Source organism: Trachurus trachurus, assembly GCF_905171665.1.
Source record: "Trachurus trachurus genome assembly, chromosome: 18".
NCBI classification, from domain to species: Eukaryota; Metazoa; Chordata; class Actinopteri; order Carangiformes; family Carangidae; genus Trachurus; species Trachurus trachurus.
The window spans coordinates 14235720-14257773 of record NC_139909.1 but is presented as its reverse complement, the minus strand read 5'-3'; the positions used below and the strand labels follow the sequence as shown (position 1 = coordinate 14257773).

General features: G+C 41.2%; 1 protein-coding gene across 1 annotated transcript in view; it reads left to right on the top strand.

Annotated features, from left to right (window-relative positions):
- The first annotated feature begins 1956 nt into the window (after positions 1-1956).
- pea15 (proliferation and apoptosis adaptor protein 15) overlaps positions 1957-22054 on the top strand; it is a 49856-nt gene continuing 29758 nt past the window's right edge. Inside the window, exon 1 of the mRNA XM_083993282.1 lies at positions 1957-2348. The gene's annotated coding sequence lies outside the window, so the exon portion shown is untranslated. The remainder of the gene's footprint in view (positions 2349-22054) is intronic.

Below are 22054 nucleotides of genomic sequence, written 5' to 3'. Positions count from 1 at the left end.
GTTATGCAACAATTTTCAACACTCAAACATAGAAATTCATAACAATGATGGACAGTTGCCCCAGCTAACCAGAAGATGCTGTTCTTGTTATAATTGTCTAAAGCTAAAAGCAAATTCAGGAATCTTCTCTTGATGTTGTAAGAAAGCATTCTGGGAAATCACTGTGAGGAAATCCTTAATCAAAATATTTTCCCTCGGTCTGCACTCATTCATCACATTTCAGGATGCAGATGGGTGTGTTGCATGTGGGAGAAATTATATTTAAGAGTCCATCCCTCTGTCCATCAAAGTAGAGCTTGTAAGGCTTTGATAATTGATAAAGGTGTCCCTTAGCTGATGTTTCTAAACAAAATCTCATGAAGTTAAGTTAAAAAGTGGGTCTTGGACCTTAAAACTCCAAACTGCTCTTGCAGGAAATGCAACATTTTCACATCTCTAAGATAAATTTTGGACTGCATCATATAGAAGGTCTCAAACGTTGTTTCTGAATGACTTGTATCCATTAAATTCTCCTACAGTGCAACTGTGCAGCTTTGCCTTTCAGGAGGTCAGAGCAGAGAAAGTGATGGATGATTTAACTTCATCTGAGGGATCAACATGGGGCGGCCCAGCTCCTGTTGGCTCACTGTCACTTTTTAAAAGAATGGAGTTGGGGTTGGAGGGTGGGGGTGTTTTGGATCGTGTGTTGTGATGGAGAAAAAGAAACAGGAGGAGGGATTTGCAGACCGGATAGCGCGGTGACATCAGCTTTGAAAAATGTGTATGTGCAAGTGTGTGAGAGTGTGTGTGCTCCAGTGTCTGAGAACCAGCAGACTCAGAGGAAGAGGAGAGACAGAGGTCTCACTCTGCTGGGTTTTTTTTCTTCTTTTTTTCTCCTGACAAACACATTTCAGGCAATGGGCTCTATGCACAGCTCCACTACTTCCTGAATTTAGCAGTTCCTTTATTTCCTGTCTTACATTATTGGACAAACTGATTAATCCAGGTGTGTCTGACCATTGTTAAGAGGTCGTCGGGTCAGACACACCTGGATTAATCAGTTTGTCCAATAATGTAAGGCAGGAAATAAAGGAGCTGGCTAAAGTTCAGGAAGTAGTGGAGCTGTGCATAGAGCCCATTGCAACAGACAATGAGTTACATCCCAACTTCATACTATACAGTTTTCAGCAGGTTTAGATTATGCATTGGTAGTCATCTGGGGAAAAATGGATTGGAATGGTGAAGGATACCCTAGAATAAAAAACTTAATTTAAAACGTTTGTTTTGTGTTGTAACAGTTGAAAAAAAATTGTGTTCCATGAGTGATGTTTGATTAGCTGTGACCATAAGTTGCACATGACACCTACTGTATGTGTTAGGCTTTTTGGTCGTTATTAATAATAAAGGCCCTACTTTCAGTTGACCCAGCTGAAAACAGGCTGCACATTTTATTCAGCATGATTGAAAACATACATAGGCTATATGTAAATATGCAGACATCAACAGAGTGGGGTAGGCTATTAACTGAAATAATAACCACCTTTAAAACTTTATTTTGTTTGTGTCCCATTATCCACGAAACTGGGTGACAGGACCTGTTGATGTTCATGATGTTTTTAATGGTGTGGTTGTAAAGTTGGCTTAGAAAGTGACATATTTTTGCAAATTTTGCCAATTTATACACAGGCATATTGACTCTTGGTCATAGTAGTCTATATATGGTGTTCTTGGTAAGTAAATAAGGATTTCAATCAAAATGTTGCTTCTCTTGTTATTTCGGTCAGTGGTTTTACGGAGGAAGTGAGGCATTGTTTGCACTAGACGATCTCTGGACGAATCAGACAGCGTGCTTAACCGTGACCGAGAGAGAGAGAGAGAGAGAGAGAGAGAGAGGAAAAGGCGTTTCCACGTTTCAGCAGCCGGTTACAGAGCAGCAGCAGCAGCAGCGGACACACAAACGCACACACAGAGACACACACGCTTACGGAGGAATCACGACATTAACTGTTTTATTCTCCACAAACACTGACTGACACCTGAACGCCTCTCTCGCGTGTCCCCTTCACGGCCCATGAAAACAGTCTCTCTCACGACTTGAAACCGCAAAAGTAAAAAAAAAAAAAAAAAAAAGCCGAACCCGACCGACACCGAGGAGGAGTGGACTTTTTCTTCTTGTTGTTTTTTTCTACACCAGCAGCTCGTCTGTGTCGAAATATAATTCAAACACAGAGCTGTTGTTGTTCTTTTAAAAAAAAAAAACATTTTTATTTTCTCCCGTGCCCTCCTACTGCGAGAACCAGAGGAGATAATCTTCCCGCAGACTCCCGCATCGCTCTCCTGTCTCTAGCTGACTCATTTTGCTGCCCGGGGTGAGTAGCCTACATCTCCAACTATCTATCTTCCTATATCTACACCGTTTCCTTTCAAGGTGGGGTAGGTAGGTAGCCTATAGCCTATGGGTGGTGTTAGTGGTGGTAGGGGGGCATTTCTTTAAGACAACCCCAGCCCGGGGTGTATAGCTCGTTACTGGGTCCGTGTGTAGTCCAACAGCAGCCTCCTCCATTCATGGATATGGATCATTTCTGCCCTCACATACCGTCACCGTCACGGCTTTGTCAGGGCTCTCGGCTACTTCACAGCGCGTCCGTAAAATTCAGTTTTCCGGCTCGTTTTTTGCCATCAAACGGGTCAATTGCGCCCAGAGAGGTGGAAAAAAAAGTTAACGAAATGGGGCGTTCAATGTCCTTGTGGGGACTCAATTTTACACAGGATTTACTTGGTGGGGGTAAAACGTTATTATATGGTTGAAATTGATCCAAATGACTTCCTGTTATGACGAAATGAAAATAACTTAAATGTTTTTTAAATGAATCCAGATTGTGCTGTGAAGTAGCCTAAGGACCCTTGTGAAATGTGCAAATCTTTTGTTGACTTGACACAGCTCAAGTCGTGAACTTGACACATAAGTGGCAAGTTGGTGAATTTCCCATTCTCAAGAGGGCATTTAACTCACCATTGATTAAACTAATTGGATTGGGTTTAGTGTTGCCCTGGGCATTCATGTATCCTGTCTTCTTCTCATTGCTACCCGGCCAACGATTCCCATAATGCCCCTATAGAGAGCTGGTTCAGTGGCTTTCTTATAGCAACCCCTACTGACCTATAAGAAGTCGCTATATTGGATGAGATTAGTTTTGTTTCCTGGGATTTAGTAATGTTTTTATTGGGTCACCTTTGTATTTATAAAGATCACTGCAGTTTTCTTGGACCTGATTATCCAGAACTTTCTGCTCGTAAACCTTCACAAAATTTCATTCAGAGAATTCAGAGGCAGTAATAAAGAACTGGTGACCACCTGCGACCGTCCCGGATGGCTCGTCCGGCCGTCCCGGATGGCCCTGTTTATGTGTGTGTGTGTGTGTGTGTGTTCGTGGGTGTGTGTGCATGAACGGATGGGGAAGGGGTGGGTCTTTTATGAATGGATGTGTCTGGCCGGGCCAACACTGTGTCTGTATATGAGGATTGGTGGTGGCTGGAGCTTCTGTGCTGTAGCTGTAACGGTATAAATTCACCCAATATCCCAGTTTTATCTATTAATTTAATTTGATAGTATGTGATCCTATAATGCTATTATTGTTGTCTACTTTTTGTTTCTGTTTGTTCTCAATGTAGAATTTGTCAATGGTACGGCAAATATTTTTTTTGTATATATTACAACAGGGCAGTTCATAATGCTAGACACCAAGACAAAGTATTAAAGGAACAATTAGCAAATAAAGTCTGTTTTATAAAGTTAAGATTGTCTGTTTAAGGTTGAATTTGGTTTAATGGCTCTTAAAAATAACTGTTAAATCTCAGATATCCATATTCTCACAATGGACAGGTCAGAAATTGTAAATATGATGCAGCAAAAACCATTGAGATAGATGTAATTTTGACTTGCTTTAGGGAACATAACAATGCAGAAGTTGACGTCTCTCGGGCTGTGATTTTCATTTCTAATTGGTCAATAAAATGTCAGGAAACATAAATGCATATTGCTTTTTTATGTTGTACAACAGTACAAGACAAGACTAAGAGAGCATTCAATTTCCGTGACTAAGACAATAAAGAATTTTAATTTCTTCTTAGATACAAATAAACGTTTATCTTAGCAGCTGCTGATGAATTCTCTGTTGAAGGACTCAGAAGTCCCAGTTTAGACTTGAGGCAACCTGTGTGCTCATAATCAGTGTTGTTCTCTTTTGATGCTGACCCTATGTGACATACACATAAACACCACATTTATCTACATGCTGGACACAAACAGTCAACTCGAGCGTGTGCACAACATGACAGCTGTCAGTCTACTTCCTGTGAGGCTGCATTCCAGTCGTGTCTTCTCTCTGCACTGAGTAGCTTTGCTTTTTTTTTTTTTTTACAAGCTGTTAAAAAAACCAGCATAGCGGAGCAGGGACGAGCCGGATGTAATTTATTGAAACAGTAATGTACGACTTTGAGAGATTCTAGGCGAGTTTTCTTGGACCAGTGAAGCTTCCTCGTAAATCAGGCTCTGACTTTGGACTCTGGACGTTTTTTTGGAAGGTGGAGAAGTTCTGAGGACGTTTCTTAAAATAAATGTTTGACACAAGGATGAGATTGGAATTAGCATTAGATTAAAATCAAGGCATTAAGGATGTAGGCATGGACTCTGAGGGTTGTAGTCCTCACAAGTTAGATATACAGACGTGTGTGTGTGTGTGTGTTTTTGTGTGTGTGTGTTTGCACCTTGACTCAGCTTTTTGGGAGCCGGTCTCCTCTCCTTTGTGATACATATCGATCTCTTTTCTCGGACAGAGAAAAAACAACAACTGGGCTACGCAGCAGAAATGTGCTTCCTCTGTCGGGTTCACTTCCTCCTGTGTGTATTGGTGGTGTCGGTTGTCCCCCCTCCCCCCAGCCCCCCCACCCCCCCTCTATCTCTCACACACACACATACATACACATCCTCCGTTGTCACCAGGGGAACGTTTGTGGTCGATTGTTTGCAGTCGCTGAGTCAAACACAGTTTTCAGGAGGATCAGTGTTAAACTGGTGGTACTCGAACTTCTTATCAAAACACATTTCACGACTCCCTCATCAACAAGCTGCTTCCTCACCACACATGCCAAACAATGGAAGATAATGGAGTAGAATTGACTTAATCATCTCACCATAACCATCAAAAGCTAATTGTAGTGCCGTCTTCTGCCTAACAACCATAATGACATTTTTAGCGCCCAGGAAGAAAGTCTCGTTACCGCAAACAGAGACCTATAAATTCACCCCAGTTTACCGAAAATGAAAGTCTGGTGTCGAGCATGGCAACTTCTGCACCCACAGGAAATGAGGAATAGAAACATTAGTAGACTCACTCAACATCTGATTCATTTCCCTTTTGGTTTCACTTGGTTTGAAACATCTGAACGTAGCGTGTAGCCTTCAGACTTCATCTTGCTAAAGTAATTTGCCAGTTGGCACCTGCAAGCTCAAATTCACAACGTTAAAGGTTCTTCCCAAAAGAAACCAGACTAAAACATAATGAAAACATATTTTATAGGCATATATGTAAATACTTTTGAGCAAGAGTACTCAGAATACCTTCACCACTTCCAAAGCTAGCAGCACTATGGATATCTGTACCAACTTCTATGGCCTTTTAATTGATTGTTGCCAATTGGAATCAAAAGTCAACCTTCTGCTGATGCTTGAGGAAGAATCTCAGGATTACCAAAGTTGGTAGGTTTCGGACTCTTGGGATAATCAATGTTTCTGTGAAGTTTCATGACAAATCCAGCCAAGAGTTGTTGAAATATACCAAGCGACAATCCTAACCCACAGCAATCTGTCCAACGGCCTGTCCCCAGTCAACCTATTGTGCAAGTCCTTGAACTGCTCAATGCTTAATGCTCACCCCTATATCTCCAGGCTGATAGTGAATGTAATTTTCACATAAAGCCCTCCAGGCTGAGTATTTATGAACTTTTCAGTTGGATACCAATGTTATGTGACAAAAATAAGGTATTGACAGGGGTTTATTATTTTATTCCATTAGCTTGTTGTGAAAATAGTGTATGTGTCAAAAGCACTGTGAATGCCCCACTGCATTTGGCATCAACCTTCTTCTGGGGCATCAGTGGAATTAACTGAAAGCTTTTCAGACCTTTTTGTGTGAAGCTATAGGCCTTGATTTTGGTTTTGTATGTTTTATTTTTGTTCTTAATTACAATCCTTTCTAGCAAATACCCAAATGGAGCTCCCTCTGCGCAGTTTTTGTGTTACAATTGCCAAAATGTTGTCACTGGAGCTGCTAATATTCAGGAATTATGTCAATTACTTTCAATGCTGTCCAAATTTGAGATTTAAAACAGCATTGCAATGAAAAGCCTCACCAAAACCCAGGCTTCCTTGTAGCAGTTGCAGACTACACTGACAAGCCAACATCTGATACTTAGTGAAACCCTGATCCAACAACAGAGCGGTACTCTGGGTAATTGTGTTGGTGAAATCCAACAGATAGCCTACTTGTGTGGTCTCAAAGTTGGGACTTGTTTGTCATGAACAAAACCAAATTACTTCAGCAGACCATCACTTCCTGTAGTGGTGGATCCTGTGACCTGCCTCGTCCTGGTGCACAGAGGGAGCAGATATGGCACTGTCAGACTATCCCTGCCTTTTGTTTCCTCATCTCTTCCACCCCCCTGCGGTGCGTTTGTTTACTTTCACCATGTGTGCGCCGGGCTCTCCGGAAGCGATGAGTTACAGCGGGGTCAGCGTCATTACGCCGTGTTACATCACCGCCTGTGATCTGTTCTTCGGCTGCTCGCTTACACTGTCCGTTCCTGCCCTCACCCCGACTTTTCTGAGGTCTGTTCTGAGGTATCCATTTACAAATTAAACTACCGGGGCAGATGCCAGTTTCTAACTCAACAAGGAAGTGTTTCTTGGAGTAAATAAATACAAGCTCCAGACATGCTGGGAGCCAAAGGACGTGAGGTCGTGTTGACCCCAGAAAGTCCAAAGAAACCACCATAAGGAGAAATTATGTTTAAAAAAGCAAATGTGCTGTTATTGGAAGTCGTTAAAACATCGCCGTTGTATCCAGAAATCCCTCCCCTTTATCTCCGCGGAGCTTTCAAGCATCTTTTGGGCCATTGTTTTGATTTTCTGGCTCGCAGTTTTACTGTTGTAGTCAAATCTCACAACTTTCATCTGTTTCCAGACATGGCAGGGAGCTTCTTTCTTCAGCGTAAAAAAAAAACTCTAAAAACCCATGAAACCACTACTTTCCCAGCATAAAACGGCAGACAGCCAAAGTAAGGGACGAGCTTCTGATCATAGTGGAGCATTCAGCTGCTCAAGAGCCTGATATTTCCCACAAGAGCTGGTCAGGCCTCAAATGAGAACAAATATTGGACTTTAAATGAACGCTAATGTTGTTAGAAGCATGCTGGATGGAGTAATAAGTTGCTAATGGGTTTACCATATTAACTTTTTAAGGGGATAATGTGTGAGTGCTGTGTTTACAGCATTTTTCGTGTCTAAAAATGACTTGCTGCCATTTGAAAGAAGGTAAACAGAGACATCTCATGGTGTGTAGATGATGTTTGATATCTAATGAAGGGTAAAAGTCAGTGTTTTCTCTTTTGTGACCTTTGGGCTTGTGTGTTTTCATTCCACTGGAGAGAAATCTCAAATGTAGATCAATTATTCAATGTTTGGTGCCCATAATTTGAAATATTGATTTTTTTATTTTAGCTGTGTCACTGTGCAGTAGAACAGCATGGACACCTTAACAAGTCGAGTGTTGTGTCAACATAACCAAACTACAGGATGACGCAGTGCAGCAGGCTCGGAAAATGCTAACAACTCTGTATTGGGTGGACCAGCTCAGGAAGCCTTGGTCTAAATCCCAAAGAGGGAAGTGATATAGCAAATAGGACTGAGTAGGACTGGTCCTTTGAGAGAGAAGCCAAGTTTTCCACCTCCTCAGTTTTTAAAAAATGTCCATAACAAAACACTAACTACTCTGCTCTTGGGCAAAAAGGAAGTGATGCCTTAAAGGGGAAGTCCGCATTTCCAGTTACATCACTGCTCATAATCTGATTTTCCTCCCTAACCCAGATTTCTTATCTTCTCGATACATCGCAGATTATTCTCTTAGGTGGGTTTTGTAATGCATATCCACCCACCAGCCTGCAGTATATGAATATGCACCGTTTCATTTGCAGTTAATGTATTTGCCAATGTGATTACGTTGATCTTAACTTTGAGAATTAGCATTAAAAAACATGTATAAGTCAGCTGGAGGAGGAGATTGACAGGTAGTCACAGTTTTAACCCGAAGGGAAGATTTACCTTGATACAGTGTTGGTATATGTACTGTATCATGAGCATGTGCATTGATTTATTCTAAATTCCTCAATGCCATAGAGGTTAAACCTTTCCCTCTAGGACTGCAGCCATATGGACACACACACACACACACACACACACACAAAAGACACCACAAATTTAATCCCTCCGGCAACTGCTTGGTTTTGCGTGGTCGGTCGGTTGCTGTGCTACAAGTGACGCCTACACCAGCAAAAAAGCTACTTTTTAATGCCTGCTTCCACGTTTGATGCTGCTTATCTGTGTCATCTGCACCGCTCTGTGTTGTAATTGCATCCATGCAAATACAGCACGCTGCAGACTTTGCAAATTTCCTCTCTCTGGGGTGGAGCAGTGAACGTATCGGCGAGGTAACGAGGATGCAACATCCTGGAGTGATTTTTGCAGACTTTTATTTTTTATGGATAGTGGGAGAAACATATGGGTGTTGGCTGCCTTAACACAGCTGTGGAAGTGTTTCATAAGCTCAGTCTGTCTGTGTTTCCCAGTGGCCAGAACGGTGGATGATATGATTTACGCACACACGCACAAACACGCATGCAAGTACACCTAAGCCTACACAGACGGGCAGAGCCACACCAGCAGCAACGGTGCAGATGGGCTGAAGCGCACACATGCACGGACACATGGACATGCACGCTTCCTCTCCGTTTGTACACGTGCACACGCACATCCGCACTTTGATTCAAGCCTTTGTCCGTGTGCATAATCTACTCTGCTGCTCGACTCCAAATGAAACGCCTCAGTTTGTCTGATTGGATTTGATAAGAGTTGATTCGATTGGAGCAGGAGGGAAGGGAGGTGAATACAGTCCTGCAGTGTGTGTGTGTGAATGTGTGAGTGTGCGTCTTTCAGATGCTACAGGATATTCTGTCAAAGGTCACCTCAAAGTGTTGACTCTTTCTATCGGCCTCCCTCTCTCTCGCTCACTCAAATCAGTTTTAATTAGTAAATTGACTTTGAAAAAAGTCCCAGCGTCCAGCTGTTTCTCACCCCTGTCTGTCACCAATGTGGTTTTTTTTGGGAGGGGGGGCGGGGTTTGTGGCCTCATGTGTCAGATTTCACGTTTTTATGGCATACTGTAGTTGACTCCCAAATCTGTTGTTATGGCAGGAGACAGTTAGCTTAGCATCAAGCCTGGTGGCTGGTGGGAAATAGTAATAGTAGCTTTGAGTTGCTTTTATTATATATCTTACAGTACTTACCATAACTAAGTAGTGATCTGTAGATGTGTCAACATAGATAATGTGTTTATGATTAATATGAGGCTATAGCAGCCGGTTAGCTTAGTTGAAATAGTCTGACACAACGTGACATCATTACACTTCAGTTATTCATTTCAATTAAGTACATATATTCATTCTTTGTGAGGATTTAACAACAACATTTTTAATTAGCTTTAGCAGTGATGTTAGCTGCATTTTATTGATTTTGGACCAAGGCGTGCTAACTTTTTGTGTTAAACTAAGCTGTCCATGTCCAATCTGTAGCTTCCTATTTCCAGAACAGACCGAGATCCCTATAAAGGAGAATGTGAAACTATTAAAAACTATTATATAAAAAAAAAAGCTATTATAAAAACTCAGCATTGTCCTTGTCCTTCACAGCTTAATAACTTTTGGTGTTTCTGAGACAGCTAAAAAAAATAATATCTATAAAAGACCCATTTGTTTGTGTGTATATGACATGGCAAACTTTTTGTTCTTGCCATGTGACAGACGAGCACTCAGCCTGTGGCACAGTGGAGAAGCTGGCAGTGCCCGTCGGGGGGTCTGGTGTGTTTGCACTTCTTGGGTGAGGATGGATCTTTGTGTTTGTTAGAGACAGAGTGTGTGTGTGTGTGTGATGAAGTAGCTGGTAGCGTGGGTGGAAAGTTCGGGTCTGTAACTGTTGCTCTGATGAGCCAGTGTGCTGTTGAGGTGATTCAAAGCTGTGGCCATTTTTTGTGCCAAATGTTGTAAAAACCAAATGTTTCTTTTTTTATGTGCCTCATTAAAAATCATTTAACAAGAATCACAAGCTGCTGAAAATCATTTTACAGCTGTAAATTGTCCTATTTGGGTTTGTTTGTTTTAAATCCACCCAGATGTCTCTTAACCATCCATCCATGACATCTGTCTCCGAAAGGAAGTTTCCTTCCTGACCCCATCAGTTAAAGCCCAGGATGTGTCTTTGCCTGCCTTAATGTTATTACTTCCCTCCTTTTCTCCATTGTATGTGTGTGTTGGGCATTGTGTGCATGTGTGGTTGAAAAAGCCTCGGCAATCAGGTTAACCTCCTTGCCACAGAGATAAAAAAACACAAAACTACACACACACACACACAAACATGTAACACAGCTTCAACTCAACTCAAACTGATAAAATGTGATGCAGGCGTCAAACTTGCTCCGTGTATGTTGTTTATGTAACCCTCTGGGGACCTGTGTACCCACCTAGTGCTCGAGGTAATGCAGCTTGCACTAATGCATTGTACCATTACACAGAGGCTCAGCTAGAAGCTTTTATGTAATACCTTTTCAGAGGTTTTGTAGAAACTCAACCTGAGGTGGGCAACGTGCAGCCCATAAGCCAAATCTGCCCTTGATATCAGCCTGGTCCCACATATGTTTCTTTCTTTTCAGCACGTCTACATTTTAGGAAGGATGTTGTGTGTAATCCATGTTGAGCCATGTCGTCTTAAACCTGCCAATTTTTCATAAATTGGCAGCAAAGCACTAAACCATCTGTAAAACATGCTGTTTTGTTTGGAAACAAAGAAATGGCCAAAAGCTCTGCACACAATAAAGTGGAGGAGTGCAACCTCCAGTATAAGAACACAATCTATGTTTAAAAAGTCAGACAATAGTATATTGTTAATGTTGCATCAGATTATATTGTGATAGAAATTTGGGAATTGTGCTGTGATAAATAAGCTACGATAAGAAAGATGCTAAATGTGCAAAGATGACCATTACTGATATATGCAGTATTTTTAAGTCTTATTTAAAGCTTAAGCGATAACACCTGTCTGGTAAGAAAAGCTGGACAAGTGCTAATAGGTTTGCAACTTTAGATTTCAATCCTTAAGAAAAATTTGTCACGTATAGACTTTGATTTACAAAAAAAAGTAAATTTTAAGTTATTTTTGGTTAACAAGCTAATTTAGCGAATGTTAGCTATCTAACCCTGCATTACATGTGATTGATTTAAATTGTCAGAAAGTGGGTGGGTGCCCAGGAAGAAGCAGCAAAAACATTGACATTGCATGTTTACCGTTCACAGTTGTAGTGACCTTACAGTCGACCTCCAGCCTGGCCTCAGGACGGTGTGTTGCTGTGTGTTGTGAAAGACTCCTGCAGTCAACATCATGCAGGTCAATATTCGAGTGGACTGACTGACTCATACACCACTGTATGTGCACTCCATTATTTCAAAAAGCCTCTTAGTCATCATAGCACGGCTGCACTGTCGATCTGCTGGCGGCATTTTTAGGCAGAGTTTGGACAGGCCGGGAACTATCACGGAGAAAAGTCAATTTTACTTAAGCATTAAGATGGAAGGCAAAGCACAGGCATAAAGTTTTTGAATATACACATCAGCAAAAGAAGAAAATTAGACGGAAACGATAAAGAACCTGGCCATGTTCCTTTTTTTAAGACCTCACACAGCATATAGTGTCACATTAAGGGCACAACAAGGATGTCTAATAGAGCAAATGGGTCTTTAATGGTTGTATTACATAAGCAGTAATTGAATCCAAGCAATTCTAGTGATGAAAGTGACATTTCAACCATACTGGTAATTACCACTAGAAGACAGAACTGTAAGCTTTATTGGTTACTAAGGCAAGTGGTTTGGTAACCAAGGAGCTAATTAGCGATCTCTCATGATTATATACTACAACTACAGCTACTTTTTTCATAATCAGTTTGCATGCTGATAATGATAAGTAGAAAAGCAGCAGTATCCCTTAGACAGTTCCTAGAGACTCATTAGTTTTTCTTTCATAAGGAAAAGTTAAAAAGAATGTAATAATTATAATTTTACTGTTTTGCTTGAAAAAAATAAAAGAAATAACAAGGGTTATGTGTGTTTAAGAACATTGGAATATCAAATTATGGATTGCAATTTAATTTGATCAACACAATGATGATTTTTGTTGAATCCACATCTTCCTATCTAGCACCACCAGCAGGTCAGAGTTTCTCTTATTGAGGTGTAAAATCCACAGGATTCATTCAATCAAAGTTGTGTCCAGATATTCAAGGTTTCCTGAGGGTAGGCTCCACTGACTTTCGTACTCACCCTGACTACAGCTATGAGATGGACTGGCATCAAATTTATTGCAGCCACTTAGCTATAAATGTAGCACCTCGCTAAATCAAACTGTGAACTTTTCCAGTACAATTTAATGTAATTACACCTGTAAAACATTAGTAAGTTAGCATGCTGCTGTTAGCAGTGAGCACACTGCTGTTTCTGCGTAGGCGGGTCTCACAAAGCGGGCTAGCTTAACGGCACCCCTTTTAACATCAACATGAGCAACATGAGGTGAAATCTCTGGCACTGCATTTCCCATCAATCAACAGGTTGCAAGCGCAACACGTCCATAAATATCCTCCAAAGTCCTGCTTGGCCAGCAGGAGCTCTCATTAGACCGTGAGTTATTACCTCAATAATGTGGAGGCAAAGTAGCAGGAGTCGCACATGGCTCGTCCTGCGGTGAATTCATCCGCCGTTGTGTTATTATAGAAATCCATAATGGAGCCATGATGTGAAGAGGCGATGAAGTTCTTGCAGGTAAAGCACGCCAGTTAGATGTCTCTCATCCCCCTGATGCAGGGTGATGGACTGAGTTTCATTTTCTCCAAATTGCACCTATCTTCCTCCTCGGCACCGACGTGCTTAATCCACTAATGGAACAATATAGAAGGCAGAGTGATAGGGAGAGAGACAGAGACAGAGAGAGGAACGAAGTAATGTGAAATTTTGAGACACGCCTGGAGTCTGAAACAGAGACTGAACAACTTGTTTAATCTCTAATGGACTGTTTGGGGACTTCAACTCATTTATAAGTGTCTGTGTGTGTATGTGTGCGTGTCTATGTATTGTTGTGGGGACACATGTTTGAAACGTGAGGACATTTTAGCAACATCAAAGGACGTTTGATGGTTAAGGTGGTTTGAAGGTTCAGATTAAGTCACCGGAAGTGGCTGAAGCTGAGAGTGCCCTTAGAACTATAATTTGACCTGTGTGTGTGTGTGTGTTTGAGATAGAGAGGGGTCAATGGCTCCAATAGATAACCATTCCCCACAGTCTTTCTAAGCATTTGACTCCACGTCCCCGTTAGTGAACGAGAAGGGGAAGCTGCCATTAAAGATTGCTTCCACTTTGTGTGTGTGTATGTGTGTGTCATATCCCCCTTTGGCTCGGATGATGGCTGTAACTGACGATGACTCAGACTTTACCCCTCCCCCTCTCCTCCTCTCCTTCCCCTCATCCTGATTCTCCTTCCTTTTCCTCCCTCCTCTCCTCCCTCCTCCTTCTCTCTTCTCTTTTTTCAAACTTTCCCCTCTCTCTCTCTTTCTGTGTCTGTCTCTCTCTCCTCCTCCTTCCTCCCCTCTTTTTTTCCCTCCCTGAGACTCAGAGCAGCAGCAGCAGTCCTTGTGTTTTCACTGGTAGCTACAGTAGATTCAGGATCTGGGTAAAGAAAATTACAGTAAATTCGTTTAATTAAAATACATTTTATGTTCTTTAAAACCAGTCGTCAAAAAAAAAAAATCCCAAATGCTCAAGAAAACACTCACAAATTAATTAGGAGAAAAAAATGTGCATTTCTTAATTAAGGAAGTATATACGTACATCTTTATACTTTTTCCATGTTCATGTTCTAAGTTACAAACTTACCTCCCCACCATTTTTAAGCAACTAATATAATGACAATTCAACATGAAGAGGATTTTCAGTGCTAAAGTAAAGACAGAATAACTTGTTTCCACATAACCCTCTTACCTTCAAAATATTATTATTCAGTTGAATGAAAGGCCTTGCTCCTCGATCAGAGCCTGTAAAACCTGCACTGAGGGTTTTTTATATCTCCCTCCTACTTTCTGATCTATGCTCTTAATTGTGCTGCTGTGCCTTTAGAATAAAACGCATGGTGACAGTGAAAGTCAAAGTATTTTATAATCTCATTGTTTTATGTGCCTTACAATTCTTTTTTATTTTACAAACATCCATTTCAGACGAATAAAAACACATCTCAGATGAATCATTAAATTGGTTTGGTTCATTTCAGATCAGTATAAGGAGAAGACCAGGAAGGATATAAACAGACTCAAATGATTTAGGTTTTAAGACTAAATTCAAATCAGCACAAATTGTGTATTTGATACTTGCAGTGGTTAAAGCTTGACTCTTATGTTGTGTTGTTGACTGTACAGTCGTGTAATATCCTGTCAGATAATAAGGTTGTTGCAGGAGATTACAGCAGATAGAAGAGAGAGAGAGAAGGCAGGTACAGTAACCTCGGCCTGTGATGCTGGGCTTCTGCGGAAAATTAGACAAACAAAGAAGCACAGATTAATTATTACGAAAACTCAAGGTCTCACATCTGTGCTTGTGCAGCGGCGCCTTTCACTGCTCGTGATCAGTGCATTCAAGAGAAGACACTAAAACCCATCAGAGAAATACAAAACACAAAGAAAGGTAATCACAACAAAAGGATTACACTGGAGGTTTTTGCATTGCTTGGTTTCCATTTCCCAGCAGCCTTTGGGAAAGAGTTTTTACAAAAAGTTGATTTTCATCCTTTATTATTTTTTTGACTTGGAGACAAATGGGATTAAAAGGTTATGTCAAAGTCACAGTTGTGTTATTACATATTCAGATGCTGCTATGGATTCTCTGCACTTTGACCTCTTTCATTTCTCTTGATGTTTATTGGCTTAAATCATCCATCATATGTGTTTGTGTGTGTGTGTTGCATTTTTTTGTCCTATTGCTCTCTTGAGTAGAAACAAACCCAGTAAACTCGACAATGCAGCCAAACTGTAGACAGGAAATAGACGTGACACAGACTTGGACCGGTGCATATTTTTACTACTTTTACATAACTGCCATGTGATCGCAATGAGACCAGTGTTATCATCAAAATCAGATGACTGGATCTTTGTTTTTAAATCCAAACCATTTGTCAGCATCAAGATAAAGTCTAATTGAGGAAATAGCTCCAGCTTTGAGCTACTCTATGTGCTAATCATCAACCACATTTACTCTTCATACCTTTCAAACTCTGTCAAATCATAGGCCTGTACAAATATATAAGTTTAGTCATTGATCCTGGATACTTTTTTGGACAAGTTTTTGCCACGATGACAACCATGTACTTTGTGTAGCTTCAGTTGGGAGCACTTCAGGTCTACTGTCTTCTCCACTGTGCACATGCTGTCCAGGTCACCATGGACAACAACAGTTTGTTGTCCAACAACAGTGTATCTCATGTGTGTTGTCTCTTTTAAAAGATAAATCAACAAATTTGCAAGAAAAAATAATGCAGCTTGACAATAAAAGAAAAAACAAAATTTGAGAGAAATAAACTTGCAAATGAACAGGCACTGTAAGGATGTGGTGACTCTGGGCTAAAATAACAATTATTTCCTTATTGCTAAATCCAGCTGAATGACACAAAATGTGCAACATCTGTCCAACTTTGCAAAGTGTGGACGTTTTTACTTTCTTTTCTTTCTTGAAAAAATATCACATTTTTTCCTTTTGTTGTTCATTTTTAAATCTTCAATAGCCTTTATATGCTGTCATAATAGGCAGAGCTGAGGCTGCAGCTGCATTTTTTTCTTTAAGTTATCAACATTTTTACCTGAATTGAAAAGAAGCCGTTGTTTGAATATTTGATCTTGCAGAAGTGTATGATGAAGATTCCTCCTGTAAGGAGGTCAGAACTGGGTGGAATAACATTATTACTTTTCAGAGACAAAATCCTCTCGCGCATCTCGGCTCTTTTCCTCTGACTGAAAATACAACAAAAGGCGGCTTCTCCTCCTCCCACTCCTCTTCCGCCTCCAACACCGTCGCCACCTTTACTTTCTCTTTCTGTCAGGCAGCGAAGCAGCGGCGTGATTACAGCAGACACTCTTCTTATGAAGTGGTCTTCATGTGTAAAAAAGAAAAGAAAAAAGAAGGTGCCGTGTCACTGTGTACCGAGGACCATTTGGTTGTTGTTGTGTTTTTGTGGTGAATGTGGAGTCCACTGTGTGTGAATACTGCGGGCACATGTTTGCAAATGGTGTGCATTTCTGAGCATGCTCATGTCTGGCGAATGTAAACGTGTACAGTAGATATGTCATGCGTGTCTGCTTTTCTGGAGATGGAAGCATTCATGTGGGTTGATGCAGGCGTGGGTGCTCTGGCCTGCTTTTCCCAGTGTGTGTGTGTGTGTGTGTCTGCAGCTGTGGCTCTTGTCCACTGTGCGAGGCGAGGTTATGGCATCCTGTTCCTTTTCCTCGCTGCCTCTCCATCTGGAGCGGAGCCAGCCACAGTGAACTGTGCATTACAGTGCGATACAGCCCCATTATCACTGTGGAGAATGCCGGCATCCGGACCAAGGCCTGCTGTGTAACTGTGTGTGTGTCTGTGTGTGTGTATCCTCATATTTGTGTCTGACTTTGTAGCCACTTGAAGTGACATTTGAACTGCACTTTACATTTTCCAATGTAAAGACATGCAGTGTAATCAAATTTCATGTGTGCATGTTTATGTACATTGGCGTGAATGTGTGTGTGGATATGTGTTCTGGTATTTGTATATTTGTGGGGACTGAGTAAAACCCATACAAAGTGAGGACGTTTGTGAATTTGGTGGCAGAATTTGGTTTAAATGTTACAATATCAACACTCAGGCCTTTATTTTCCATTTTTTATTTTGGTCATTGACAGGAGAGAAGTTGCTCATAGGAGCTAATAAGGAAGTGCACAAGGGTGGAGGTTCCATTTACTTCCTATAGTGGGCATTGGACTTCCAGTAACCAGGTGGTTATAAATGTAATCATGATGATAAAGGGTCATTTAGCCTTAAATTAGTAACTTTTTTCATCCAAATGATGAAATTTCCTTAAATCTAACTTTGCAACCATTTCAGAAAGGGCAGAAAAACAACTCTGCCATGTCGATAGAGGTGTCAGATGATGAGAGAGCACCTATTTGTGTAGCTGTAGAGGTCACGGACAGGTGACGTGTCGTACTTTGTTGTTCGATTTTGGAGGACTCGTTCAAAGCCTACTCGATCTTCTTTCTATAAAGTTAGACAATTGCCCTTCAGAGAAGTGTTAAATACATACTTGTTTTGATGAAATCATAAAGAAGTGGTTGAAATCTGTTGTAATGGAGTGCGTTCAAGCGCTTCTCCTCTACACGTTTTACACCCACCTTTTGAATCATACAGGTGTTAAAGTGATTGACAGTTAAACAACAGATTCTGGGGGAGTATCACTTTAAGCCCAAGGTGCTGGGCTCGATGAAAACTCCTTCATAAATAATAGTAAACATGTGCATGTGTGTTTGGGTGTGTACCTTCATCCCCTCTGTGCAGCTTTTCGAAATTTTCCAATCGGAGAGGCGAAACAGCAGCTGCTTGCAAAGACAGTGATAGGCAGGCAGAACAAAACCTTAAGTCACAGGCTAACACTCGTGCATATGCTTCACACTTGTAAAATACCACTGGCCAACAACAGTGTGTTGTCGAAGTCACGATGTTCACACGCTGATAGCAGCCTGAAAAAAGGTGTGAATGTGGGTTTTGTGCAGGTGTCTGTCAAAAAGACACACAAAAACACCTACACAGCTTCACAATATGCAGGGGATGAAGCAACGGTTGGAGGCTGGAAAAAAAGATCTTGTTCGAATGCAGCAGAAAGAAAGAAAAAAACTCTTCAGCAATGCATCAGCTCATTGACACATGTAAACACGTGAGCTACAGTTTCCCCCTCTCTGTCTCTCTCTCTCTGTGTTGTCTGTCTTTCCAGGCATGCCCAAATGCTCCAGCAGCATTTTTCCATTTTAGCCAATGGTCCATCTGGGATCAGACAGGAGCCAAACGGGAACTGATTTTTTTTATTTTTTTTGGTTCAGTCAGCTTGAAGTTTTTATTTATGGTACAGTACTGTGTGCAAAGTGAGTGGAGGGGGGGCGTCAGTACAGGCCTTTTATCGGCATTGCTTTGCATGTCTGCGTATGTGTGTCACTTGGCCTCTGTGCTTGCCTTTGTTTGCGTAGTGCTGGGAGACCGGACAAAGATAGATAGAGAGAGAGGGAGAGACAGAGAGTGTGTACATGCTGTACGTGATGAGGCATCGGTGTTGTTTTCAAGGTAGAAAAGCCAAGTCATGGCCTGGGCTGTTCTCCTCTTCATCTGCTACTATTAAATTATCCACTGCTGATTTTTTAAACCTTTCATTACACATATACTACATGAATGTCTCTGGCATCAAATCTTTAAACTTACTCTGGTTGGCATTTTCACACCTTTCTCTGCAAGAAAGCAATGCATTTGTAACAGCTGAAAGTTATTAACACCTTTCTACAATTAGAACTTGTTTTTCCATTTAAGGTATAAAGACAATAAAAGTAACAAATATTACAATAACGTACGTATCCACAGGTTTGATTTACAACATTTTGACTCTCAGAGTGCAATGCTGTCAGTCAAAATCCAGAGTATTAAGAGGGCGGAAGATCAGACAGGAAGGTGTTGAAAGTGTTAGAGGTGTCTCAGAAAGAGTGGGGGGGTAAAAAAGATGTGTGATATTACGTGAGCAGCGTGATGGGAAGGAGAGAAAATGTGATGATTCTGGGGGTGGGGAGGCATGGGGGGGTAGAAAGGAAGAAGTAAATGAATATGATGAGGAGGGGGGAGTTGGTTATTGAAGAAAAGGTGTTGAGGACTGTGAGGATGTGAGAAAAGAAAATGAGAGGTGTGTTTGTGTGATTCTCGCTTGCCTGGACTGACGTCACCTGAAGTGTTGAAGACTGTTATCTGCTTTCACTGACTACGTTTACATGCAGTCAATAACCCTTTCATAACCCGAGTAGTACTGTAGCAACAACCCGGTTGCACACGGCCATGTAAACACCAATTACCCCTTTTAAAAACCCGAAAATGACCCCTGGCTTACTCAGATTACTCCTTTTCTAACCCGAATATGTGGTCATGTATACGTCTATCGGGATATCCCCATCAAAAGAAACATTAATTTGTGTTTTGCGATGTTGTATTCATGAGGAATCTTGGTCTTTTGAGTACAGGAACTTTTGTAGACAGTAGAAAGTACAGGGATAGCGAGATTGCCGTGCTAACTGTCGTTGTTGTAGCGGAAATGACGTGTATTGTGTCATGACGTTCTCTGTGCGTCGAGGCGTTGTCCGTGCGTCACTGTTTTGATCGGGATATCCCAATTGATTGCAATTACCATGTATACAGGAATAACCCTGTTTGCTCAGGCATGTAATCAGGTTATTCTGAATGTTTCAGAAACCAGAATATTGAATGCATGTAAACGTAGTCCTTGTATGTACGTGAGAGAAAACATGTGACAGGGGATTTCAGATCAATAATTGATCCTGCAATCATACATTTGCTTTGTGAAAAGAACAATCGGTCACAATCAGGTGTCATATCAAATTTCCATTTCCAGTAGCATTGCCCACTTTGGTTATAGGGTTAGAGTGAGGTTTTATTGAAACAAATGGAGCATTGTTGTGACATCGCAAAGTCACAGGAAGTCCTGACAGCTCATTTTAAAGCTAAATACAGGCTGTGTGCATTTCTCTGTGGACTGAGGCTTTGATACTTTCACAGTGTTAATATGGAACATAGAGCTGATCTATAATCAAACTACACATGGATACAGCTTTATGCAATATGGGACCTTTAATTTATGATGGTTACTCAGAGATCTGGAGATGGAGTGCTGATAAATTTAGGATTTAAAGCGTCTTCAAACCTCATCATTAGTTTTTTGAGGTTGAAAATGAATGTCCCTGTTCTGCTTCCTGTCCACATATTAGCTCTTCCTCACCTCTTGTCCCTTTTTTCAAATGATGAATTCATTCTGTGCACTTTAACTCCCTGAGGAAATGAGGTGCCATTAGAGTCTCCGCTTTGCCATCTGGCCCTCATCTTCTCATCAGGAGACGCGTCTTAAACACAAGTCGGAGCTCTCTGGAAGCTGCGTGAGTTTTTAACATCTCAACACCGCCTCATCCGTCTTTCACCCCGTCCTCTTCCTCCTCCTCCTCCTCTTCCTCCTCCTCCTCCGCCTCGGGCTTTTTTTCTTCCTCTGCTTGTCTTTTTTAATTCTCTGCTCATGTCTGTATCTAAACACATCCACAGCCAGACACGTCATATCAGCAGATCACAAGAAAGCAGTGAGACTCCTTGTCTGATTTTCTTGATTATTGGACAACCGATCAAAACCCCTGACAGTGTGTCCCCGCAGGCTGACTGTGTCTGAACGTTTTCACCTCTTAATTAATTTTCCCGCTTGACTACCTGGCCACCTGTCTGTCTGGCTCTCTCGCTCAGTTTTTGAAGCAGATTTACACATTAAAGGGGGAAAAAATCATATTCGTATCTATATATCAAGAAACATTTAGTACTGTAGCTTCAAACCAGTGGATAGGCCTTTGGAGCATAAGGGGTCTTTAATGGGGTTTCTGGGGTTACATAGTTTCACTAAATTTCCATCCGGACAGAATGTGCAACAGTTTTGGTCATTGTTTCCAAAAAAAGACAAAAATCTTATCAACTGGACGTCTATTGTTTCAGTACGAGTCTTAGATGTGATAATGTTTGAGAAAGATTGACTTGAACAACCACTCCGGAGATGGTTCTAGACCTTTAGCTACATTTGAACCATATGATTTAGTTAATCTCAAATGTCATATAGCAGTCATATAGACATATACTTACTGTAGTATGTCTCTTCTAACGTTTCTTCTGGGGTTGATTTCCATATGCATACTGTACTGTAGTTGGTGAACACACAGCTTTTCTGCAGCGTTTGCATTAGTGACACTGCACATTATGTGACTCATCATCGGAAGGGCTTCATATAAACTCAATGGAAATGCACTTTTAATGGAATAAGACTGAAGCCCAAAACATCCAATGATCATTAAATGGCACTAGTATGATTCATGTATCAAAGAGCAAGACTTGTGCATGAACAAACAGACTGTATCACGTTTGTTTTGTTTGTGTTGGCTGACTTTGTTGTGATGTTGGTGAGGTTTGGAGAGTGAACAGGTATCTGAGACCTGGTGGTATCTTCAAATAAATGGATCTGAAATTAGTGCAACTGTCAGAAACATGTGTCAACCAAGGCAGTAAAATGCTGAATCCCCTATGTGACGTTTCATCTACTGGTCACCGATTGGAGTTCATTAGTTTTCAGGCGTTGCTGCATACATGCTCACAAAAGCCAACGGTGCTGGTTTTGATGAAGGAGCAGCGAGGAAGAGCGTCGGAGTGAAGGAGGCAGAGATGAGGAGCTAGAGATATTTTTGACTCGCGTTCACAGCAGGATGTCTAGAGCGGGCTGACGTCAGCTCATGATTTGCACCTTTTGTCACATTTTTTTTCTTTTTTTTTTCACCAGGAAGTTGTTTTT